At 44.8% G+C, this 11,521-nt stretch overlaps 1 long non-coding RNA gene across 2 annotated transcripts; it reads left to right on the top strand.

Annotated features, from left to right (window-relative positions):
• Positions 1 to 5,448: 5,448 nt before the first annotated feature.
• On the top strand, positions 5,449 to 11,273 carry LOC134485143 (uncharacterized). Of its 2 annotated transcripts, none has more exons than XR_010063084.1 (3): positions 5,449 to 7,135; positions 8,643 to 8,729; positions 10,442 to 11,273. It is a non-coding gene; the product is annotated as an uncharacterized LOC134485143 (long non-coding RNA). The 2 variants fall into 2 exon arrangements; XR_010063083.1 differs by lacking the exon at positions 5,449 to 7,135 and adding an exon at positions 7,394 to 7,524.
• Positions 11,274 to 11,521: the final 248 nt, after the last annotated feature.

Genomic DNA, 11,521 nt, shown 5'->3' with positions numbered 1-11,521 from the left:
AAAATGTAACTAAAAAAAAAAATCAGACCCTCGCTTTCCTCCAGGCTCTTGAATCCACTAAGTTCTTCACACCAAGGTTCTTTAAGAGCCTTGGCAAAAATGTAGTGTTAAACAAATGTTCCCAATTGACTTTCCCCCCTCAGTCTCTGTGCTGCATGGTTTAGTGCTCAGCACTGTCAGTTTCACTGTGAGTGACAAATACTATTCTTAACAGATGTCAGGGGTTGGGCAAGTTTTCTCTGTAGGTACAGAACCATCATTTCAAAGTATCTCTGCCCTCGTAGTTCCTTTTATCAAAAGAAGACAAGGCTCATCCCCAGGACTGTCACTGCAGGTAGGTGTACTTCTGCCCCCACAGCACTTGCCCAGAGTTGTTGCTCCCCCATGCTTTAATAAGTTAACAGACATTAAGGAGACTATTTGATGCTGGTGACATTCACAGGCAACTCTCACACCGTTTATTACAGCCTTTTGTTCTCACTGACTGCCCTACTGGGCCAACAGGATCCAGAAAACCCATATTCAGCAGAAGCCACCTTAGAGGCCTTTGTTTTTAAAGTGCCAAAGCACTGGTCTCCTCTTTGCAAAGCATACAAATATGCCAAGTTTCCCCCTCCTTCTGCCTCCTGGAACTGGACCCAGGGCAATCAGAGTTGTTTTTGAACTCATCTTGCAATTTCAGCCTCATGCTCCTGGAACGAGACTTGGTCTTTTTCTCTCAAGGAACTCACAGGGAGAGTACCCCAAAGCAGAGAAGGCTGAGGTGAATCACCTCTGAAGGAAGAAAGATGGTTGCCATGGGCGCTGTGCCTAGGATTCTTGAAGCAGAAGAACTGAAATGACATTGTGCTTAGAGCGGGAGCTTGCTCTCTGCTCTAGCTTGTGGCCTAACGTCGTGAAGAGGTGGAGATTTTGATTCTTTTTTTTCCTCATCTGTAAAATGGGATTAATAAAATTTATTCATAAAGCTGGCCAAAGGACAAAATGAAGTAAAGAATGTTAAAGCCCTTTTTATGGTATCAATTCAATGAAGTAATACTCTATTGGAATGATGATGGAGTTTTTTATCCTGAGGAAAATGTAAAAGTGGCTAAGCAGCAGTGCATGAGTCACACTCACAATAAGAGCTTGCTGGATGTGTCAGACACTACTGTTGGCTTACCTATGGATCCTACAGTCACTTTCTAATCCCTTGCTGTGTGTTAGAGATATCTGCAGAAATTGAAGGCAGAGATGAGACCGAGACATGTGAAGTCCTTGTCATGGATTTCCCTGTTCAGCATGAGAAACAGGGAACATGCTGTGAGGAAGCAGAGCAAGAGAGCAGAGCATAAAGAGTCTGGGCAGTGCTGTGTCCGGGTGGGGCATCCAGAGTGTCAGAGACACACAGGAAGTGAGGCTACGATGCAACCACCTGGAGAAGGAAGAATGGAGGCCACTGCTGTATGGCTCATACAAGATTCTGGATGTGAGCTCATCAGGGGCAGCTTAGTGGAGGCAGAGAGAGAAGAATGGTGAGGGAGAAGGATGAGGCTGGTCAGTGGTCAGCCTAGATATGTAAGACTGGGCTGCAGTGGAGAAGGCAGATTCTGTTGGAGCCCATTGAAGATTGAGAGCAGAGCCTGGGCTTGATTTAATGTGAAAATACCCCTCCAGTTATGTGAAGGTTTGAATTGTGAAGGCAAGGCTACAAGAAGGAACTATTGATTATTCAGGTGGTTTAGAGTCTGTGGTACAGACTACGGTTATGATGGGAGAAAGATGGTCTCCATAGGGTGTAAGAGCCTAAGAGAGGAGAGCCTCAGAGCGACTGAGTACACATCACAGCTATGGAGTGGTCAGAGGACCAGTTGGGGTAGAGCAGAGATGAGAGATGGGAAATTAAAGATTTCTTTTCTGGCCACAGTAAAGTTAAGAAGTTCTTAGACATACATAAATGCAGCTATTGTGAAGGGTTGAGGCCATTCTAGTTGGAGACACGAAGCTAGACTTCAGTTACTGTACTTTCCCCAGGCTGATAATCCTCTCTACACACGGAGCCACTTGCTCCCGTGATGTCTATCCTACACGTAAGGAAACAGGCTCAGAGAAGTTAAGAACATTTGAGCTGTTGGAATCAGTTGTGACTCAAGGACAAAGTAAGGAGCCTAAGAGGAAAGAAAAAGTTGGCTCTGGCAGAGAGGGAGGATGTTGATTCCATTATGTAGTTGGAGACATAGTGGAAGAGATCCATTATCCAGATACCAGATAAGCAAGAACACAGGTGGGAATTCAGACACCACAGCTCCGTTGTGCATATCATTCTTCATTGTACCCACCTTCCCTCTTCTCTACCTTATTTTTCTCAACCATGGGTCCTAGATAGGACCTGCTTGCGTGGCCATGGCTGAAAGGACAAGTGAAAAATCACCGTAGGGTTTTCTCCATACTGAAAGGTTTCCCTGAATCTAGTTACTAATGATGACATCTTCCCCTGAAGGCTTCCCTCCTGACAGGCTGTCTGGAAGCAGCAGTGAGCTTAGGTGCAGAATTAGGTCTTCCTCTAAACCCATGTTTCTAGTCTTTATCTGACTAGAGTTTTTCAAAGCCAGGATTTGGAAGAAAAATACTTCCTCAGGCATGCATCTCCCAGATTCTGCAAGGCTCTGTGTCACTAAAACTCCAAGAGCAAATAGTAGAAGGTATAGGGCCTCCACCACCACCCTGCCTGAGCTTTGGAACCTCCCTTTGTGTGTCCCAAACTGTTTTTCCTCTGTACACTCTCTTCATCAGAGAACCTTGGAAACCCGCAGAAGAGACATTTTTATTAAGTTCTAACTCAGGAGGCTTAATTACTGTTCGGCAGCTAAGCTGAACTATGACACAAATATACACTTTCTTTCTTCCTCCCCCAGGCATGGTTGGGCATTAGGTTTGCCTTTACAGACTATCACAGCGGTTGAAAGGAGAGAAGGTAGGCTCCCTAGTGCTTTGGTTAGCCCTGCCTCCCAGCCTGCTGCAGCTCCTCAGTTTCCCAGCAACGAACTTCTTCCACGGCTAGGTCTCTTTTTCTGAGTCTGCAAACAGTGAGGGGACCTGAGCGATGTTGTCATCTTTGACCCCATTCATTTTTACAGTGAGAGTTTCCCCATATACCAGAGGGTCTAGTAATAGAAAGGAGGGCCCGAGTCACGAGTTCCATTGGCTGAATTGGAGAATGATAAAAGGAGAACTCCAGCTTTATAAAGCCAGCAAGCCAAGGTCAAGGAGGCCTGGGCTCAGGGAAGGAAGGGGGAAAGACACCCGTAACCCGACGTGGTAGTGGGGAGCAAGAGATCCAACAGAAAAAAAGGAGCCAAGGAACAAGAAAAGGGCTAGTGGCAAGAACAGGACCTGGAGTAGGCTGGTGAAGCAAGTGATGGCATCCTAGAGTTCACCTGCTCAGAATGCTTGTGACAGCCCATTGTCGTGTTTACAGGCTTTTTGTGAGCCAGATGACATCACTTCAGCCATTGAAAAACTGCCACACTGTGGCCTATGTAATTTATGGTAGTAATTGGCAAACTCAAGTGCCTGCCCCTCCTCCAGCCTTCACAGCCCATTGTTAAAAATTTGGGGGCTGACCACCACTACCCTAGGCTCCAATGGTCTGAGATCCTTGTGATCAAAAAGACTTGGCTTGGAATATAAGCTAACCAGATAACTGTCAAACCTGATTTTGCTGCCCCAAAACATCATGGAGCTGTCTACTGCCTGCATTACAGTTTCCTGTAAGAGAGTTAATGATCCTGGTAGAGCCACCAGACAGCACCATGCCAGATCAGTTTCATCTGGGAACCTTTTCATTTCCCAGCCCCTTCCTACCTTAGTTTTACTAGAAAATCTAAGAAAGAGGTCTAGGAACCCATGAGTTGTTTTATTTTTCTTTTTTCCCTTCCTTCCTTCCTTCCCCCTCCCTCCCTCCACCCCTTCTCTTCCTTTTTCTTTTCTTCCTCCTGCTCCTCCTTCTCCTCTTCTTCTTTTTCTTCCTTATCCTCTTTCTATTCTCTCTCTCTCTCTCTCTCTCTCTCTCTCTCTCTCTCTCTCTCTCGTGTGTGTGTGTGTGTGTGTGTGTGTGTGTGTGTGTGTGTGTGTGTGTGTTTGGAAGCACAATCCTGTGTGCTCCCATGTGGAAGCAAAGTCAGACTTTAGGTGTATTTCTCGACAGCTCTCCATTTTAATGTTGTAGGCAGGTTCACCCAGTGAACCTAGAACTTGCTTCCTATGTGTCACAGCTAAGTTTACAATGTCCTCTACCAATCATTTACTCTGAACAGTCACCTTGAGAAACTACAATTGCTCTCAGGTTTGGGGAATTGGGAAAACCCAAGTGAATAAATCACTTTCCCTGATCACAACTCACACTCCGGACAAGACACAGGGGTAAAATATAATCACTACATGTGGAGTGGGAAGTATACATGTGAATAAAAAGTGTGTCTTAGTTCAGCAAAGGGAGGTAGCCACTGTCCACCACCCTAGACGGGAGGTTGTTTTCTCTTTGCCTGCAGCAATGACATCTTTTTTTTTTATCTTTATTAACTTGGGTATTTCTTATTTACATTTCAGTTGTTATTCCCTTTCCCGGTTTCCAGGCCAACATCCCCCTAACCCCTCCCCCTCCCCTTCTTTATGGGTGTTCCCCTCCCCATCCTCCCCCCATTACTGCCCTCCCCCCAACAATCACATTCACTGGGGGTTCAGTCTTGGCAGGACCAAGGGCTTCCCCTTCCAATGGTGCTCTTACTAGGCTATTCAAAGCAATGACTTCTCTTAAGGAACCCTGGCAGCTATGGATGTTCCATTGTAGACAAGGAAGCTAATGACTGTGAGTAAGAGGGGGATGGGCAGTGAGGAGGGGGCTGATGGAAGTGATAAGTGACTTTTCTAAGGACACATGGCCTTTAGAAGCCAGGGCCAAGTGTAGCTTCAGGTGTGATAAGACTAATTCTAGTTCTTTTGGTTACAGTTGGAGCCTGAAGATTGGAACATTTTCAACTCTGCCCTGTGTGTTTCCTGAGAACTGTAGCATTAATATTATAGACAGCAAATGAAAGCATGCTGGGACTTTCATTTATGCAACACTTCAAGGACCAGTCATACCTTTTCTCATTGAAACCATATTCTGTTTGTTTAAAAATGCAGAGAGGACATGGGGGCTGAAGAGATGGTTCAAGTGGTTAAGAGCACTCATGCTCTTGCAGAAGACCTGAGTTCAGCTCCCAGTGCCCACATTAGATAGCTCACAACCACCTGTAATTCCAGTTTAGGAGACTCCCTCTTCAGACCTTCTCTTACATACACACATACACAGACACACAGAGACACACACACAGACACACACAGACACATCACACACACACACACAGACACACACATACACACACACAGACACATACACAGACACACGACACACACACACACACACACACACACACACACACACACTTAGATAAAAAAATAAATCTCTAGTAGAAGAAACATGGATCCTTTCCCCTGTGATAGACATAATTTACAAACCAAAAGAAGAGAAAACATTTACCTATATCGTGACACCCTGTATCAGTCACATTTTTTCTCCTGTGGTAAAACTCCACGACTGAGAACAACTTATGGAAGAGTTTGTTTAGCTTATGGTTCCAGAGGACTAGGAACTCACTGTAGTGGAGAGGCATGGCAGCAAGCAGCAGTCACGGTGGCAGGAGCAAGAAGCTGAGAGCTCACATCTCAACCACAAGCACACAGCATACATGGCTTGAGGCTCTTAGCTCTCAAATCTTGCTCCCAGTGACATAGTTCCTCCATTAAGGCTGGGGACTGAGCGTCCTAATACTGGAGCCTGTGGGGGGAACTTTCTCATCCAAACCACCACACATACCCACCGAGAGTAGAATTATATGTCATTCAGATTCTAAGAGAATATTACTGTGTTTAAAAGTGTAGTGCAAGCCATGTGGTGGGGAACAGTAGTTAAAGTGCATTAGGATGGTCTTCTTCTATGTACTGATATTATTATTCTAATGCCACAGAAGGAGCACTGGGTGAAGTTGACCTCACAGAGCACTGAATTCCCCGATGTAAAAAAGCAGTAATAAAATCTTCCCTTCTGGGTGAATGCTGCTGTGTGCCACAGTAGTGTGCATACTGTTCCAGGAAAAGAATGTGTAGTCAGTAAATGCTGGCTCTACTTCAGAGATTTTGCCCTCTACCAATGACTCTCATAAACATAATTGCCCCTGGTAAGTTATATATGTGCCATGTGTCAATCATCATGCATATATGGTATTCAAAGTCAAGCATTCATTGCTTTATTCTATCTTAAACTTATTGGGAAACATAAACATTTCAGATTAACATTCTGATAAACAATTTTGACTTAGAGAAAGAGAAAGCGAGCAGGGCCTTGTAGAACAAGCAAGTGGGCCACTGGGCTAGCGGAGGGAGTTCACAAGGGAAATGAGTTACAATCCAAGCCTTTGTCAAACACCCAGAAGCTTACAGCTCAATGAAAGGAATAGCTCAGGCTGCACAAAGAGTCATGGGAATGGTGACACAGAGTTAGGACTGAAGAGTATACACATGAAGTTCCGAGGGGAGGCTTCATTCGAGTTTGATAGAAAGGAAATTTGACAGACATGTAAAGAGGCAAAACCTTGGGAAAGTTTCAACAAGCACAGGGATGGGAAAGAACACCAATCCAAGGGGAAAAGCAAGTCCAAGGGGCATTGACCAGCACCATCTAGACTAAGACAATGGGAGAACCAGTGTGCTAAGGATCACAGTTGCCTAGGTGGGTTCTGAAGTTCCCTGCCATGGTACACATGAAAATGGGAAGCTGTAAGCTGCCCAAGGCCCTAGGTGTGCAAAAATACTCAGTGACCTTCAGCGGATGCACTTCATAGAGCCATAGCCACCCTGACCCCATGGACACTGTCCCATTCCCACTCCGGAGATGTCTCATAGACATTCAGCAGCAGCTTACTCGAGGCTACGCACAGTGCTCTTCTTGTTGTCTCAGTGGCTTTCCACAGCAGTGAAGTGACTAGCATCAGTGCTGCCATTCCCATGTCACGCGTGAAGCAACTGGCCAAGCAAACTGCTCAGGGCCTCACTGCAGGTGGGTGACAGTGTGAGTTACTTTCCCCATTACTGAGACAAAGTATCCTGCAAAAAACTTTAAAAGAGCAAGAATTCATGTCAGCATAGAGTTTGAGGGAACACAACCCTTGAGAACTGGGAAGGCATGGTGGCTGGAGAGTGGTGTGTAGGGTAACATTGCCTCTGCAGACAGGAGACAGATGAATAGTAGTGCTTAGCTTGCTTTTTCTTTTTATTCAATTGGAGATCCCAGCCTGTGGGATGGTGTTGCTCTCACTCGGGGAAGGTCTTCTCTGCCCAGTGAAGCCTTTATGGAATCACCTGTACAGACACCTAGAAATACATATTCCATGGAATCTTTAAGTCATATCAAGTTAACAAGAAGGATTAGCCATCAAGGTGGCAGATGTAAGTTTGTGTGACATCAATGCCAGTATCTATGATCTCCCTACTGTGTGTCCTTCAAATATTGCCTTTTGCTTGTCAACTTCCAGATGGTCAAAAGACTAAGGTCAGCCACATGAGGTTTTGTTGCTGTAAAATTATTTTTAAAATGCTGTCTTTTACCCCACACTAGGTCTGGCACCATATTGCCCCAAGATACCTGGTAGATATATTCATTTCAGCAAAGTGTCTCACCTGCTCTGCTCCATCCCATATCACACTGCCGATGGCTGCTCTCTGCGCCTGGCAACAATCTCTCTACCTGTCTAGTTCCCGAGGCAGGTTGCCACCATGCCAGACATACGCATCCCGATTTCATGGCAGCCATCACACACTCTCTTGAACTTAAATCGCCACATGAAAGAACACACAACACAATAACCTCTGATCCAATTGATGATATATAATTTGCTCATCTAGACATACAAAGCCCTGTACACATCCGTCCCTTAAGAATTTTCATAACAACCTGTAAATGTGCAGAGAAGAATCTTAACATCTGCCTCCATGTTCTCTCTGCTGCTTCTCCTGTCCCTTGTTCCAGTCTCCTCCTCCCTCTAAAACTTTCCCCCACCCATCCCGCCTTCTCATCCAACGACAGGCCTCATTCTATCTTGTACTTGCCTTCACCTGCGTGATGACATCATCCTACAAGGTCTTTGTTGTTTCTGACCGGCTTGCTCTGTTTGCTTTTGCTCTTATGTCTCAAAAGTTCTGCTGGGAACATGACCTATCATTGCAGATCACCTAAGTTGGTTGGGAGGACAGAGCTGAGAATGGGAAATCTATGAACAGTTCAATCACAGAATTGCCACAACCCTGTAATCTCAGTACTAAGGAGGTGGTGGCAGGAGGACCAGGACCTCAAGGTCATTTTCAGCTACATATTGAATTGGAGGACAGCCCAGGGCCACATGAGACCCTGGCTGAAGAGGGAAACAAAACATCCTGGCACATTATAAAAGGGAGACTGAAACCCAGAATTTTCCATGAGGGTTTATTTATTTATTTTGGTCACCTTTTATGTTTTCTGTGTTCTGAGCTCTAGACATTGGCGTTGACACCTGTTTTCATTTATAAAGCTCCTCACTGCTGCATTATGGCTTTGATGAATGCTGCTGAAAGCAAAAGAACATTTCACATTGAGCACAGAAGGTCAAAAAGTGCCTGTGAGTAGAAAAATCTGTGTTTACTCTTTTGTCTCATTTGAATAGTAAGATAAATTTAAGTGTCGTTGGCGTCAACAACCCCAGCCTCTTAAATCAGAAACCAGCACATTGAGTACACAGGGCAGCATTAAACGTTCTCCTCGTTACCTAATTATAAAGCATAGGGCTGAAATCATTCGCGTTCATTTACCCAATTTCCAATTGTCAAGCTCTGTGTCTAAGCTTGATGTGATTATGTTAATGTGCTAATTAAATTGAATGTTCTTTATTGAACATTCTGCTCCCAGCAAAATGGGAAACTTCTATGAAAAGTATGTCTTCCCCAGTGTGGCCTGGAAGAAAAAAGGCAAGTGACTCCTGAGAGTAGGAAATGGTGCCTTTGGTGTTCATCTGGCTTAGACACAATTCATTCTGAACACATGAACTCATTCTGGAGTGCAAGAAGCAAAAAGGAAAGGAGTCCGGCTTTGTGACAGGCCTTGTTGTCCCCTCTGGCCTGGAAGAACAGCCAGTGTACTTGGACATGGGCCACAGAGGGACACCACAGGGACCAAAACCAGAGCATAGTCTTCTCTTCTACTCTACCCAAGACTACCTTTGACTTGAACTTACTTTGCTCTGTTGATTTACTGACATGATAAATACATGCAGACCCTTTGGACACAGCCTGGTGTGGCCTCTGTCACATGTCACACTAATGTTTGGGGATAGCTCTATACACATAAATTATTAAATAATTAAGATAATTTGGCTTCAAGCAAATGGATCACAGAGAACAAAGTTTAACGAAGTATGTAGTTAGTTGAACAACAATTAGGAAAAGTTCAGCTAGCTATGTTAGTCATGGTTAATTAAGTAAGGAAACGTCATCAGGAATGAGTTTGGTCTACATAATCTCATTGTGACAAATCTCGTAGCCAATGTTGCTGTAAATCCAGAGACATAATCTACAAAAGATTTTTCTTATTCTGTAAAAAGCATAAATATACCCAGCCATACCACTCTTGGGCATATTACCCAAAAGATGCTTTATTTATAATAGCCAGAAGCTGGAAAGAACCCAAATGTCCCTCAACAGAGAATGGGTACAGAAAATGTGGTACATTTACACAACGGAGTACTACTCAGCTACTAAAAACAATGACTTTATGTAATTTTCAGGCAAATGGATGATAACTAGAAAATATAATCCTGAGTGAGGTAACCCAGTCACAGAAGAACACACATGATATGCACTCACTGATAAGTGGATATTAGGCCAAAAGCTCAGAATATCCACGATACAACTCACAGACCATATGAAGCTCACAAAGAAGGAAACCCAAAGAGTAGATGCTTCAGTCCTTCTTAGAAGGGGAAATAAAATACTCACAGGAGGAGAAGGGTGGGAGGGTCTTGGGAGAAGAGAGGAGGGAAAAAGGGGTGGGAGGATCAGGTATGGGAGGAGACAGGATGATATACATAGGGTAAGAAATTTGAACAGAGGTGTGTAGCAATGGGGATGGGAACTGGGGTAGCCACCAGAAAGTCCCAGATGCCAGGAAAGCAAGAGGCTCCCAGGACCCAATGAGGATGAGAGTAGCTGAAATGCCCAACAAAGAGGAGGGAGAACCTGCAGAGACCATATCCAGGGGTTAGGCAAGACCCCCATCGGAGGATGGGGCCACCCACTCATTTCCAAATTTTTAACCCAGAATTCTTCCTGTCTAAAGGAAATACAGGGACAAAGTGTGGAGTAGAGACTGAAGGAACAGACATCCAGAGACTGCCCCACCTGGGGATCCATTCCATATACAGACACCAAACCCAGACACTATTGTGGATGCAAAGAAGTGCTTGCTGACAGAAGCCTGATATAGCTGCCTCCTGAGAGGCTCTGCCAGAGCCTGAAAAATACAGATGCAGATGCTCGCAGCCAACCACTGGACTGAGCACAGGGACCCCAATGGAGGAGATAGGGAAAGGGCTGAAGGAGCTGAAGGGGTTTGCAACCCCACTGGAAGAACAACAATATCGACCAACCAGATCCCCCCACACTCCAGAGCTTCCAGGGACTAAACCACCAACCAAAGAGAACACATGGAGGGACTCATGGCTCCAGCTGCATATGTAGCCTTATGTGGCATCAAAAGGAGGAGAGGCCCTTGGTCCTGTGAAGGCTCAATGCCCCAGTGTAGTCGAATGCCAGGGCGGTGAGTTGGGAGTGGTGGGTCGGTGGGAGAGCACCCTCATAGAAGCAGGGTGAAAGGGATGGAATAGTAGTTTTGTGGAGAGGAAACTGGGAAGAAGGATAACATTTGAAATGTAAATAAAACATTCAGTGAAAAATTACTTTTAAAAGAGCAGAAATATGTCAGTACCACACACCCACTAAACCATTGACAACACAAAAGGCATGGAGCAACAGGGGCTCTCATTCATTGGTGGTGGGAATGCAAAATGGAAAAGACTTGGAAGGCAGTTGAGCGTCTTTGTAAGGTCCTAGATGTACTCTCTCTGTGGCTCAGCAGCCAACCTCTTCTTTTTCTTGTTGTTGTTGTTGTTGTTGTTGTTGTTGTTTTGTTGTTTTGTTTTGTCCAGATGAGTTGAAATCTTCTACCCATGCAAAAGCCTACATGTAGATATTTACAGCAGCTTTATTCCTATTTTCCCAGGCTTGGAAGCAACTAAGATACCCTTCTCTGAGTGAACAAATGAATGAACTGTGTACAGCCGAGCAATGGAATAACATTCATTTCTGAAAGAACTATTCAGCCATAAAATGGCATAGCAGAAAATTACATGTGTGTTAG

The sequence above is a fragment of the Rattus norvegicus genome, chromosome 1, assembly GCF_036323735.1.
Source record: "Rattus norvegicus strain BN/NHsdMcwi chromosome 1, GRCr8, whole genome shotgun sequence".
In the NCBI taxonomy this organism is placed as follows: domain Eukaryota; kingdom Metazoa; phylum Chordata; class Mammalia; order Rodentia; family Muridae; genus Rattus; species Rattus norvegicus.
The sequence above is the reverse complement of the archived record's forward strand: the minus strand, read 5'-3'. Positions and strand labels throughout refer to the sequence as shown.